This window comes from Stigmatopora nigra, chromosome 17, assembly GCF_051989575.1.
Source record: "Stigmatopora nigra isolate UIUO_SnigA chromosome 17, RoL_Snig_1.1, whole genome shotgun sequence".
Taxonomy (NCBI): Eukaryota; Metazoa; Chordata; class Actinopteri; order Syngnathiformes; family Syngnathidae; genus Stigmatopora; species Stigmatopora nigra.
This window is the reverse complement of record NC_135524.1, coordinates 12085841-12100525: the sequence shown is the minus strand read 5'-3', so window position 1 is coordinate 12100525 and position 14685 is coordinate 12085841.

Here is a 14685-nt window from a genome sequence, read left to right as displayed (position 1 = left end):
ATAACCCAAACCATAACCCAAACCATAACCCAAACCATAACCCAAACCATAACCCAAACCATAACCCAAACCATAACCCAAACCTTAACCCAAACCATAACCCTAACCATAACCCAAACCATAACCCAAACCATAACCCAAACCATAACCCAAACCATAACCCAAACCATAACCCAAACCATAACCCAAACCATAACCCAAACCATAACCCAAACCATAACCCAAACCATAACCCAAACCATAACCCCTAACCCCTAACAATAACCCTAACCCAAACCATAACCCCAACGCCTAACAATAACCCTAACCCAAACCATAACCCCAACCCCTAACAACAACCCTAACCTAAACCATAACCCCAAACATTACCATAACCCCTAACCCCTACCAATAACCCTAACCCAAACCATAACCCAAATGCCTAACAATAACCCTAACCCAAACCATAATCCCATCCATAACCATAACCCCAACAATAACCCTAACCCCTAACCCCTAAAAATAACGCTAACCCAAACCTTAACCCCAACCATAACCTTAACCATAACCGCAAACCAAACCATAACCCCTAAACCCTAACAATAACCCTAAACTTAACCATAACCCCAAACATAACCTTAAGCATAACCATAAACCAAACCATAACCCCTAAACCCTAACAATAACCCTAACCCAAACCATAACCCCAACCATAACCATAACCCCTACCAATAACCCTAACCCAAACCATAACCCAAATCCCTAACAATAACCCTAACCCAAACCATAACCCCAACCCCTAACAATAACCCTAACCTAAACCATAACCCAAACCATAACCCCAACCCCTAACAATAACCCTAACCTAAACCATAACCCCAACCATAACCCCAACCATAACCATAACCCAAACCATAACCCCTAACCCCTAACAATAACCCTAACCCAAACCCCTAACAAGAACCCTAACCCAAACCATAACCCCAACCATAACCAGATTCCCAACCATAACCATAACCCCAACCAAAACCATATTCCCAACCATAGCCATAACTCCAACCATATCCCCAACCATAACCATAACCCTAACCGATAACCCCAACCATAACACCAACCATAACCCCAACCATAACCCAAACCCTAACCCCAACCCCTAACAATAACCCTAACCCTAACCCTAACCCAAACCATAACCCCTAACATGATCCCTACCCCAAACCATAACCCCTAACAATAACCCTAACCCAAACCATAACCCCAACCCCTAACAATAACCATAACCCAAACCATAACCCCTAACCCCTAACACTAACCCTAACCCAAACCATAACCCCAACCCCTAACAATAACCCTAACCCAAAACCTAACCCAAACCATACCCATAACCCCAACCATAACCATAACCCAAACCATAACCCAAACCATAACCCCTAACCCCTAACAATAACCCTAACCCAAACCATAACCCCAACCCCTAACAATAACCCTAACCTAAACCATAACCCCAACCATAACCATAACCCAAACCATAACCATAACCCAAAACATAACCCCTAACCCCTAACAATAACCCTCAACAAAACCATAACCCCAACCCCTAACAATAACCCTAACCCAAACCATAACCCCAATCATAACCATAACCCAAACCATAACCCCTAATCCCTTACAATAACCCTAGCCCAAACCATAACCCCAACCCCTAACAATAACCCTAACCTAAACCATAACCATAACCCAAACCATAACCCCTAACCCCTAACAAGAACCCTAACCCAACCCATTATCCCATCCATAGCCATAACCCCAACCATAACCATAACCCAAACCATAACCCCCAACCCCTAACAATAACCATAACCCAAACCATAACCCCCAACCCCTAACAATAACCCTAACCCAAACCATAACCCAAACCATAACCCAAACCATAACCCAAACCATAACCCAAACCATAACCCAAACCATAACCCAAACCATAACCCAAACCATAACCCAAACCATAACCCAAACCATAACCCCAACCATAACCCAAACCATAACCATAACCCAAAACATTACCCCTAACCCCTAACAATAACCCTCAACCAAACCATAACCCCAACCCCTAACAATAACCCTAACCCAAACCATAACCCCAATCATAACCATAACCCAAACCATAACCCCTAATCCCTTACAATAACCCTAACCCAAACCATAACCCCAACCCCTAACAATAACCCTAACCCAAAACCTAACCCAAACCATACCCATAACCCCAACCATAACCATAACCCAAACCATAACCCAAACCATAACCCCAAACCCTAACAATAACCATAACCCAAACCATAACCCCTAACCCCTAACACTAACCCTAACCCAAACCATAACCCCAACCCCTAACAATAACCCTAACCCAAAACCTAACCCAAACCATACCCATAACCCCAACCATAACCATAACCCAAACCATAACCCAAACCATAACCCCTAACCCCTAACAATAACCCTAACCCAAACCATAACCCCAACCCCTAACAATAACCCTAACCTAAACCATAACCCCAACCATAACCATAACCCAAACCATAACCATAACCCAAAACATAACCCCTAACCCCTAACAATAACCCTCAACAAAACCATAACCCCAACCCCTAACAATAACCCTAACCCAAACCATAACCCCAATCATAACCATAACCCAAACCATAACCCCTAATCCCTTACAATAACCCTAGCCCAAACCATAACCCCAACCCCTAACAATAACCCTAACCTAAACCATAACCATAACCCAAACCATAACCCCTAACCCCTAACAAGAACCCTAACCCAAACCATTATCCCATCCATAGCCATAACCCCAACCATAACCATAACCCAAACCATAACCCCCAACCCCTAACAATAACCATAACCCAAACCATAACCCCCAACCCCTAACAATAACCCTAACCCAAACCATAACCCAAACCATAACCCAAACCATAACCCAAACCATAACCCAAACCATAACCCAAACCATAACCCAAACCATAACCCAAACCATAACCCAAACCATAACCCAAAGCATAACCCAAACCATAACCCAAACCATAACCCCAACCATAACCCAAACCATAACCATAACCCAAAACATAACCCCTAACCCCTAACAATAACCCTCAACCAAACCATAACCCCAACCCCTAACAATAACCCTAACCCAAACCATAACCCCAATCATAACCATAACCCAAACCATAACCCCTAATCCCTTACAATAACCCTAACCCAAACCATAACCCCAACCCCTAACAATAACCCTAACCTAAACCATAACCCCTAACAAGAACCCTAACCCAAACCATAATCCCATCCATAGCCATAACCCCAACCATAACCATAACCCAAACCATAACCCAAACCATAACCCAAACCATAACCCAAACCATAACCCAAACCATAACCCAAACCATAACCCAAACCATAACCCAAACCATAACCCAAACCATAACCCAAACCATAACCCAAACCATAACCCAAACCATAACCCAAACCATAACCCAAACCATAACCCAAACCATAACCCAAACCATAACCCAAACCATAACCCAAACCATAACCCAAACCATAACCCAAACAATAACCCAAACAATAACCCTAACCCAAACCATAACCCTAACCCAAACCATAACCCTAACCCAAACCATAACCCTAACCCAAACCATAACCAGATTCCCAACCATAACCATAACCCCAACCAAAACCATATTCCCAACCATAGCCATAACTCCAACCATATCCCCAACCATAACCATAACCCTAACCGATAACCCCAACCATAACACCAACCATCACCCCAACCATAACCCAAACCCTAACCCCAACCCCTAACAATAACCCTAACCCTAACCCAAACCATAACCCCTAACCCCTAACAATATCCCTAACCCAAACCATAACCCCTAACAAAAACCCTAACCCAAACCATAACCCCAACCCCTAACAATAACCATAACCCCTAACCCCTAACAATAACCCTAACCCAAACCATAACCCCAACCCCTAACAATAACCCTAACCCAAAAACCTAACCCAAACCATAACCATAACCCCAACCATAACCATAACCCAAACCATAACCCCTAACCCCTAACAATAACCCTAACCCAAACCATAACCCCAACCCCTAACAATAACCCTAACCTAAACCATAACCCCAACCATAACCATAACCCAAACCATAACCATAACCCAAAACATAACCCCTAACCCCTAACAATAACCCTCAACAAAACCATAACCCCAACCCCTAACAATAACCCTAACCCAAACCATAACCCCAATCATAACCATAACCCAAACCATAACCCCTAATCCCTTACAATAACCCTAGCCCAAACCATAACCCCAACCCCTAACAATAACCCTAACCTAAACCATAACCATAACCCAAACCATAACCCCTAACCCCTAACAAGAACCCTAACCCAAACCATAATCCCATCCATAGCCATAACCCCAACCATAACCATAACCCAAACCATAACCCCCAACCCCTAACAATAACCATAACCCAAACCATAACCCCCAACCCCTAACAATAACCCTAACCCTAACCATAACCCAAACCATAACCCAAACCATAACCCAAACCATAACCCAAACCATAACCCAAACCATAACCCAAACCATAACCCAAACCATAACCCAAACCATAACCCAAACCATAACCCAAACCATAACCCAAACCATAACCCAAACCATAACCCAAACCATAACCCAAACCATAACCCAAACCTTAACCCAAACCATAACCCTAACCATAACCCAAACCATAACCCAAACCATAACCCAAACCATAACCCAAACCATAACCCAAACCATAACCCAAACCATAACCCAAACCATAACCCAAACCATAACCCAAACCATAACCCAAACCATAACCCAAACCATAACCCAAACCATAACCCCTAACCCCTAACAATAACCCTAACCCAAACCATAACCCCAACGCCTAACAATAACCCTAACCCAAACCATAACCCCAACCCCTAACAACAACCCTAACCTAAACCATAACCCCAAACATTACCATAACCCCTAACCCCTACCAATAACCCTAACCCAAACCATAACCCAAATGCCTAACAATAACCCTAACCCAAACCATAATCCCATCCATAACCATAACCCCAACAATAACCCTAACCCCTAACCCCTAAAAATAACGCTAACCCAAACCTTAACCCCAACCATAACCTTAACCATAACCGCAAACCAAACCATAACCCCTAAACCCTAACAATAACCCTAAACTTAACCATAACCCCAAACATAACCTTAAGCATAACCATAAACCAAACCATAACCCCTAAACCCTAACAATAACCCTAACCCAAACCATAACCCCAACCATAACCATAACCCCTACCAATAACCCTAACCCAAACCATAACCCAAATCCCTAACAATAACCCTAACCCAAACCATAACCCCAACCCCTAACAATAACCCTAACCTAAACCATAACCCAAACCATAACCCCAACCCCTAACAATAACCCTAACCTAAACCATAACCCCAACCATAACCCCAACCATAACCATAACCATAACCCAAACCATAACCCCTAACCCCTAACAATAACCCTAACCCAAACCCCTAACAAGAACCCTAACCCAAACCATAACCCCAACCATAACCAGATTCCCAACCATAACCATAACCCCAACCAAAACCATATTCCCAACCATAGCCATAACTCCAACCATATCCCCAACCATAACCATAACCCTAACCGATAACCCCAACCATAACACCAACCATAACCCCAACCATAACCCAAACCCTAACCCCAACCCCTAACAATAACCCTAACCCTAACCCTAACCCAAACCATAACCCCTAACATGATCCCTACCCCAAACCATAACCCCTAACAATAACCCTAACCCAAACCATAACCCCAACCCCTAACAATAACCATAACCCAAACCATAACCCCTAACCCCTAACACTAACCCTAACCCAAACCATAACCCCAACCCCTAACAATAACCCTAACCCAAAACCTAACCCAAACCATACCCATAACCCCAACCATAACCATAACCCAAACCATAACCCAAACCATAACCCCTAACCCCTAACAATAACCCTAACCCAAACCATAACCCCAACCCCTAACAATAACCCTAACCTAAACCATAACCCCAACCATAACCATAACCCAAACCATAACCATAACCCAAAACATAACCCCTAACCCCTAACAATAACCCTCAACAAAACCATAACCCCAACCCCTAACAATAACCCTAACCCAAACCATAACCCCAATCATAACCATAACCCAAACCATAACCCCTAATCCCTTACAATAACCCTAGCCCAAACCATAACCCCAACCCCTAACAATAACCCTAACCTAAACCATAACCATAACCCAAACCATAACCCCTAACCCCTAACAAGAACCCTAACCCAACCCATTATCCCATCCATAGCCATAACCCCAACCATAACCATAACCCAAACCATAACCCCCAACCCCTAACAATAACCATAACCCAAACCATAACCCCCAACCCCTAACAATAACCCTAACCCAAACCATAACCCAAACCATAACCCAAACCATAACCCAAACCATAACCCAAACCATAACCCAAACCATAACCCAAACCATAACCCAAACCATAACCCAAACCATAACCCCAACCATAACCCAAACCATAACCATAACCCAAAACATAACCCCTAACCCCTAACAATAACCCTCAACCAAACCATAACCCCAACCCCTAACAATAACCCTAACCCAAACCATAACCCCAATCATAACCATAACCCAAACCATAACCCCTAATCCCTTACAATAACCCTAACCCAAACCATAACCCCAACCCCTAACAATAACCCTAACCTAAACCATAACCCCTAACAAGAACCCTAACCCAAACCATAATCCCATCCATAGCCATAACCCCAACCATAACCATAACCCAAACCATAACCCAAACCATAACCCAAACCATAACCCAAACCATAACCCAAACCATAACCCAAACCATAACCCAAACCATAACCCAAACCATAACCCAAACCATAACCCAAACCATAACCCAAACCATAACCCAAACCATAACCCAAACCATAACCCAAACCATAACCCAAACCATAACCCAAACCATAACCCAAACAATAACCCTAACCCGAACCATAACCCTAACCCAAACCATAACCCTAACCCAAACCATAACCCTAACCCAAACCATAACCAGATTCCCAACCATAACCATAACCCCAACCAAAACCATATTCCCAACCATAGCCATAACTCCAACCATATCCCCAACCATAACCATAACCCTAACCGATAACCCCAACCATAACACCAACCATAACCCCAACCATAACCCAAACCCTAACCCCAACCCCTAACAATAACCCTAACCCTAACCCAAACCATAACCCCTAACCCCTAACAATATCCCTAACCCAAACCATAACCCCTAACAATAACCCTAACCCAAACCATAACCCCAACCCCTAACAATAACCATAACCCCTAACCCCTAACAATAACCCTAACCCAAACCATAACCCCAACCCCTAACAATAACCCTAACCCAAAAACCTAACCCAAACCATAACCATAACCCCAACCATAACCATAACCCAAACCATAACCCCTAACCCCTAACAATAACCCTAACCCAAACCATAACCCCAACCCCTAACAATAACCCTAACCTAAACCATAACCCCAACCATAACCATAACCCAAACCATAACCATAACCCAAAACATAACCCCTAACCCCTAACAATAACCCTCAACAAAACCATAACCCCAACCCCTAACAATAACCCTAACCCAAACCATAACCCCAATCATAACCATAACCCAAACCATAACCCCTAATCCCTTACAATAACCCTAGCCCAAACCATAACCCCAACCCCTAACAATAACCCTAACCTAAACCATAACCATAACCCAAACCATAACCCCTAACCCCTAACAAGAGCCCTAACCCAAACCATAATCCCATCCATAGCCATAACCCCAACCATAACCATAACCCAAACCATAACCCCCAACCCCTAACAATAACCATAACCCAAACCATAACCCCCAACCCCTAACAATAACCCTAACCCTAACCATAACCCAAACCATAACCCAAACCATAACCCAAACCATAACCCAAACCATAACCCAAACCATAACCCAAACCATAACCCAAACCATAACCCAAACCATAACCCAAACCATAACCCAAACCATAACCCAAACCATAACCCAAACCATAACCCAAACCATAACCCAAACCATAACCCAAACCATAACCCAAACCATAACCCAAACCATAACCCAAACCATAACCCAAACCATAACCCAAACCATAACCCAAACCATAACCCAAACCATAACCCAAACCATAACCCAAACCATAACCCAAACCATAACCCAAACCATAACCCAAACCATAACCCAAACCATAACCCAAACCATAACCCAAACCATAACCCAAACCATAACCCAAACCATAACCCAAACCATAACCCAAACCATAACCCAAACCATAACCCAAACCATAACCCAAACCATAACCCAAACCATAACCCCTAACCCCTAACAATAACCCTAACCCAAACCATAACCCCAACGCCTAACAATAACCCTAACCCAAACCATAACCCCAACCCCTAACAACAACCCTAACCTAAACCATAACCCCAAACATTACCATAACCCCTAACCCCTACCAATAACCCTAACCCAAACCATAACCCAAATGCCTAACAATAACCCTAACCCAAACCATAATCCCATCCATAACCATAACCCCAACAATAACCCTAACCCCTAACCCCTAAAAATAAGGCTAACCCAAACCTTAACCCCAACCATAACCTTAACCATAACCGCAAACCAAACCATAACCCCTAAACCCTAACAATAACCCTAAACTTAACCATAACCCCAAACATAACCTTAAGCATAACCATAAACCAAACCATAACCCCTAAACCCTAACAATAACCCTAACCCAAACCATAACCCCAACCATAACCATAACCCCTACCAATAACCCTAACCCAAACCATAACCCAAATCCCTAACAATAACCCTAACCCAAACCATAACCCCAACCCCTAACAATAACCCTAACCTAAACCATAACCCCAACCATAACCCCAACCATAACCATAACCATAACCCAAACCATAACCCCTAACCCCTAACAATAACCCTAACCCAAACCCCTAACAAGAACCCTAACCCAAACCATAACCCCAACCATAACCAGATTCCCAACCATAACCATAACCCCAACCAAAACCATATTCCCAACCATAGCCATAACTCCAACCATATCCCCAACCATAACCATAACCCTAACCGATAACCCCAACCATAACACCAACCATAACCCCAACCATAACCCAAACCCTAACCCCAACCCCTAACAATAACCCTAACCCTAACCCAAACCATAACCCCTAACCCCTAACAATATCCCTACCCCAAACCATAACCCCTAACAATAACCCTAACCCAAACCATAACCCCAACCCCTAACAATAACCATAACCCAAACCATAACCCCTAACCCCTAACAATAACCCTAACCCAAACCATAACCCCAACCCCTAACAATAACCCTAACCCAAAACCTAACCCAAACCATACCCATAACCCCAACCATAACCATAACCCAAACCATAACCCAAACCATAACCCAAACCATAACCCAAACCATAACCCAAACCATAACCCAAACCATAACCCAAACCATAACCCAAACCATAACCCAAACCATAACCCAAACCATAACCCAAACCATAACCCAAACCATAACCCAAACCATAACCCCTAACCCCTAACAATAACCCTAACCCAAACCATAACCCCAACCCCTAACAATAACCCTAACCTAAACCATAACCCCAACCATAACCATAACCCAAACCATAACCATAACCCAAAACATAACCCCTAACCCCTAACAGTAACCCTCAACAAAACCATAACCCCAACCCCTAACAATAACCCTAACCCAAACCATAACCCCAATCATAACCATAACCCAAACCATAACCCCAATCATAACCATAACCCAAACCATAACCCCCAACCCCTAACAATAACCCAAACCATAACCCAAACCATAACCCAAACCATAACCCCAACCATAACCCAAACCATAACCCAAACCATAACCCAAACCATAACCCAAACCATAACCCAAAACATAACCCCTAACCCCTAACAACAACCCTCAACCAAACCATAACCCCAACCCCTAACAATAACCCTAACCCAAACCATAACCCCAATCATAACCATAACCCAAACCATAACCCCTAATCCCTTACAATAACCCTAACCCAAACCATAACCCCAACCCCTAACAATAACCCTAACCTAAACCATAACCCCTAACAAGAACCCTAACCCAAACCATAATCCCATCCATAGCCATAACCCCAACCATAACCATAACCCAAACCATAACCCCCAACCCCTAACAATAACCCTAACCCAAACCATAATCCCATCCAAGCCATAACCCCAACCATAACCATAACCCAAACCATAACCCCCAACCCCTAACAATAACCCTAACCCAAACCATAACCCAAACAACCATAACCACGTGCTGCCAGAGGACCTCGGCACGCCCGGTGAATACCTTGTTGAAGACAGGCAGGCCTCGGTTCACCTTGTTGGCCAAAGTGGCAAAGGACCTGTGGGGAGGGGGGAGGGGGGGGAGATGTCGGTTCCAACTTTCCTGGAAAACAGACGGATAGACGGCCTCCTGGCACGCCTACCGGGAATCGTCCTGGTCTTTAGATTTTTCGTCTGACAACAACTCGTCCCACTCTGGATGACAAAATGGGGAAACAAGTGCCATCTATCACATATAAACCGAAAGCCTTTTAATGACCGACTATCTGGTAAACGTCCCAGACAAGACCGGCAGGACGGCCCTCTCGGTTAAAAATGGACTGAGCATCTGCCAATTACCGACTCTAACCTTGCCTTGGCTGGCTCCAAAATGGAAAAAAATAACATCTTGTACATTTAAGTTTCAATTACTCACGTTTCACTGTATTCCACCACCCCATCAAACTGTCCGTATCCTGTGAAGAAGAAAGGAAGGAAGGGCGTAAGTGAGACGAGACGGAAAGAGGCGGCGGCTGAGAGAGAGCGAGAGGGAGTGAGAGAGAGCGAGAGAGAGCGAGAGAGCAAGAGAGCAAGAGAGCAAGAGAGCAAACGAGAGAGAGAGAGAGAGAGCGCTGGAGCAAACGAGAGAGAGAGAGCGTGGGAGCAAACGAGAGAGAGAGAGAGCGTGGGAGCAAACGACAGAGAGAGAGAGCGCGAGAGCAAACGAGCGCGAACGAGAGCGAGCGGGCGCGAGAGCGAGCGGGCGCGAGAGCGAGCGGGCGCGAGTGCGAACGGGCGGCGAGAGCGAACGGGCGGGCGCGAGAGCGAATGGGCGGGCGCGAGAGTTATGGTTGAGAGCGAGAACGAGCGCGAGAGCGAACGGGCGGGCGCGAGAGCGAACGGGCGGGCGCGAGAGTTATGGTTGAGAGCGAGAACGAGCGCGAGAACGAGCGCGAGAACGAGTGCGAGAGAAAGAGAGAAAAAGAGAGAGAGAAAGAAGAGGAAGAAGAAGAAGAAGAAGAAGAAGAGGAAGAAGAAGAGGAAGAAGAAGAGGAAGAAGAAGAGGAAGAAGAAGAGGAGGAAGAAGAGGAAGAAGAAGAGGAAGAAGAAGAAGAAGAAGAAGAAGAAGAAGAGGAAGAAGAAGAAGAAGAAGAGGAAGAAGAAGAAGAAGAAGAAGAAGAAGAGGAAGAAGAACAAGAGGAAGACGAACAAGCGGAAGAAGAACAAGAGGAAGAGGAACAAGAAGAAGAGGAACAAGAAGAAGAGGAACAAGAAGAAGAAGAAGAAGAGGAAGAGGAAGAAGAGGGAGGGGAAGAGGGAGGGGAAGAGGAGGGAGAGGGGGGAAGAGGAGGGAGAGGGGGGAAGAGGAGGGAGAGGGGGGGAAGAGGAGGGAGAGGGGGGGAAGAGGAGGGAGAGGGGGGGAAGAGGAGGGAGAGGGGGGGAGAGGGGGGGAGAGGGGGGGAAGAGGAGGGAGAGGGGGGGAAGAGGAGGGAGAGGGGGGGCAGCGGTCGGGGGGAGGAGAAGGGGGGCGGCCGGGGGGAGGAGAAGACATTGACGTTGTCCGAGATGCTGGCGGAAGCTGATCTGATCCCTCCGGCCGTGGCGATGAGCGAGGCCCCAAAGGTGAAGGGCGTCAGGGCCAGGCCGGCGATGGCCGTCACGCCGGTTACTTTGGCCTTCTGGTGGAAGGTGGCCAGGTGGCCGGCCAGGGCGCGGAGCTTCACCACGTGCTGCCAGAGGACCTCGACGCGCCAGGTGAATACCTTGTTGAAGACAGGCAGGGCTCGGTTCACCTTGTTGGTCAAAGTGGAAAATGACCTGTGGGGAGGGGGGAGATGTCGGTTCCAACTTCCCTGGAAAACAGACGGATAGACGGCCTCCCGGCACGCCTACCGGGAATCGTCCCGGTCTTTAAATTCTTCGTCTGACGACAACTCGTCCCACTCTGGATGAGAAAATGGGGGAAAAAAGTGCCATTTATCACATAGAAACCGAAAGCCTTTTTATGACCGACTGTGTGTGTGGTGGGGGGTGGGGGGTCACCTCTTTTGGGGCGCCACATTACTGGACAATATTGCAGGGTTTTTGGGTCGGAAAAAAATAATTGCAGGGTGCACTTTTTCCAAACGGCCACAAGATGGCAGCAGGAGATCATATTACTGGGAAGTAATTTTCAAATCAAAGCGTATGGGAGGCATTTTGGTTTTCAAGACCAATTGCGGGTTATGTCATTAATCTTGCCTACGAATAAACTAGTTTCAGGGTTAGGGTTATAGTCAATTAAAAGTCAGGGTTATAGTCAATTAAAAGTCAAATCAATTAGAAGAAACTTACATAAGACGACATCTTGAGACAACTTGCGTTGGCGCCCAAAAGAACCTGTAAAGTGGTATGGATTGAGAACGTGTTGCTGCAGTACTTTTTACTTTGAAAAAAATACAAGGCACAACAATATATATTATCATTTAAAATTGACAATATATAGTGGTAGCTCGACAAGAAAGAGAAAGATAGAGAGAGGAGAAGGAGAGGAGGGAGAGAGAGAGAGAGAGAGAGGAGAAGAAGAGGAGGGAGAGACAGAGAGAGGAGAAGAAGAGGAGGGAGAGACAGAGAGAGGAGAAGAAGAGGAGGGAGAGAGAGAAGAAGAGGAGGGAGAGAGAGAGGCGGCGGTCGGGGGGAGAGAGAGAGAAAAAAAAGAGAAATAAAGAGAAAAAGAGAGAAAGAGAAAAAAAGAGAAAGAGAAAATAAGAGAACCAAACCATAACCCCTAACCCCTAACAATAACCCTAACCCAAACCATAACCCCAACCCCTGACAATAACCCTAACCTAAACCATAACCCCAACCATAACCATAACCCAAACCATAATCATAACCCAAAACATAACCCCTAACCCCTAACAATAACCCTCAACCAAACCATAACCCCAACCCTAACCCAAACCATAACCCCAATCATAACCATAACCCAAACCATAACCCCTAATCCCTTACAATAACCCTAACCCAAACCATAACCCCAACCCCTAACAATAACCCTAACCTAAACCATAACCCCTAACAAGAACCCTAACCCAAACCATAATCCCATCCATAGCCATAACCCCAACCATTACCATAACCCAAACCATAACCCCCAACCCCTAAATATAACCCTAACCCAAACCATAACCCAAACCATAACCCAAACCATAACCCAAACCATAACCCAAACCATAACCCAAACCATAACCCAAACCATAACCCAAACCATAACCCAAACCATAACCCAAACCATAACCCAAACCATAACCCAAACCATAACCCAAACCATAACCCAAACCATAACCCAAACCATAACCCAAACCATAACCCAAACCATAACCCAAACCATAACCCAAACCATAACCCAAACCATAACCCAAACCATAACCCAAACCATAACCCAAACCATAACCCAAACCATAACCCCTAACCCCTAACAATAACCCTAACCCAAACCATAACCCCAACGCCTAACAATAACCCTAACCCAAACCATAACCCCAACCCCTAACAACAACCCTAACCTAAACCATAACCCCAAACATTACCATAACCCCTAACCCCTACCAATAACCCTAACCCAAACCATAACCCAAATGCCTAACAATAACCCTAACCCAAACCATAATCCCATCCATAACCATAACCCCAACAATAACCCTAACCCCTAACCCCTAAAAATAACGCTAACCCAAACCTTAACCCCAACCATAACCTTAACCATAACCGCAAACCAAACCATAACCCCTAAACCCTAACAATAACCCTTAACTTAACCATAACCCCAAACATAACCTTAAGCATAACCATAAACCAAACCATAACCCCTAAACCCTAACAATAACCCTAACCCAAACCATAACCCCAACCATAACCATAACCCCTACCAATAACCCTAACCCAAACCATAACCCAAATCCCTAACAATAACCCTAACCCAAACCATAACCCCAACCCCTAACAATAACCCTAACCTAAACCATAACCCAAACCATAACCCCAACCCCTAACAATAACCCTAACCTA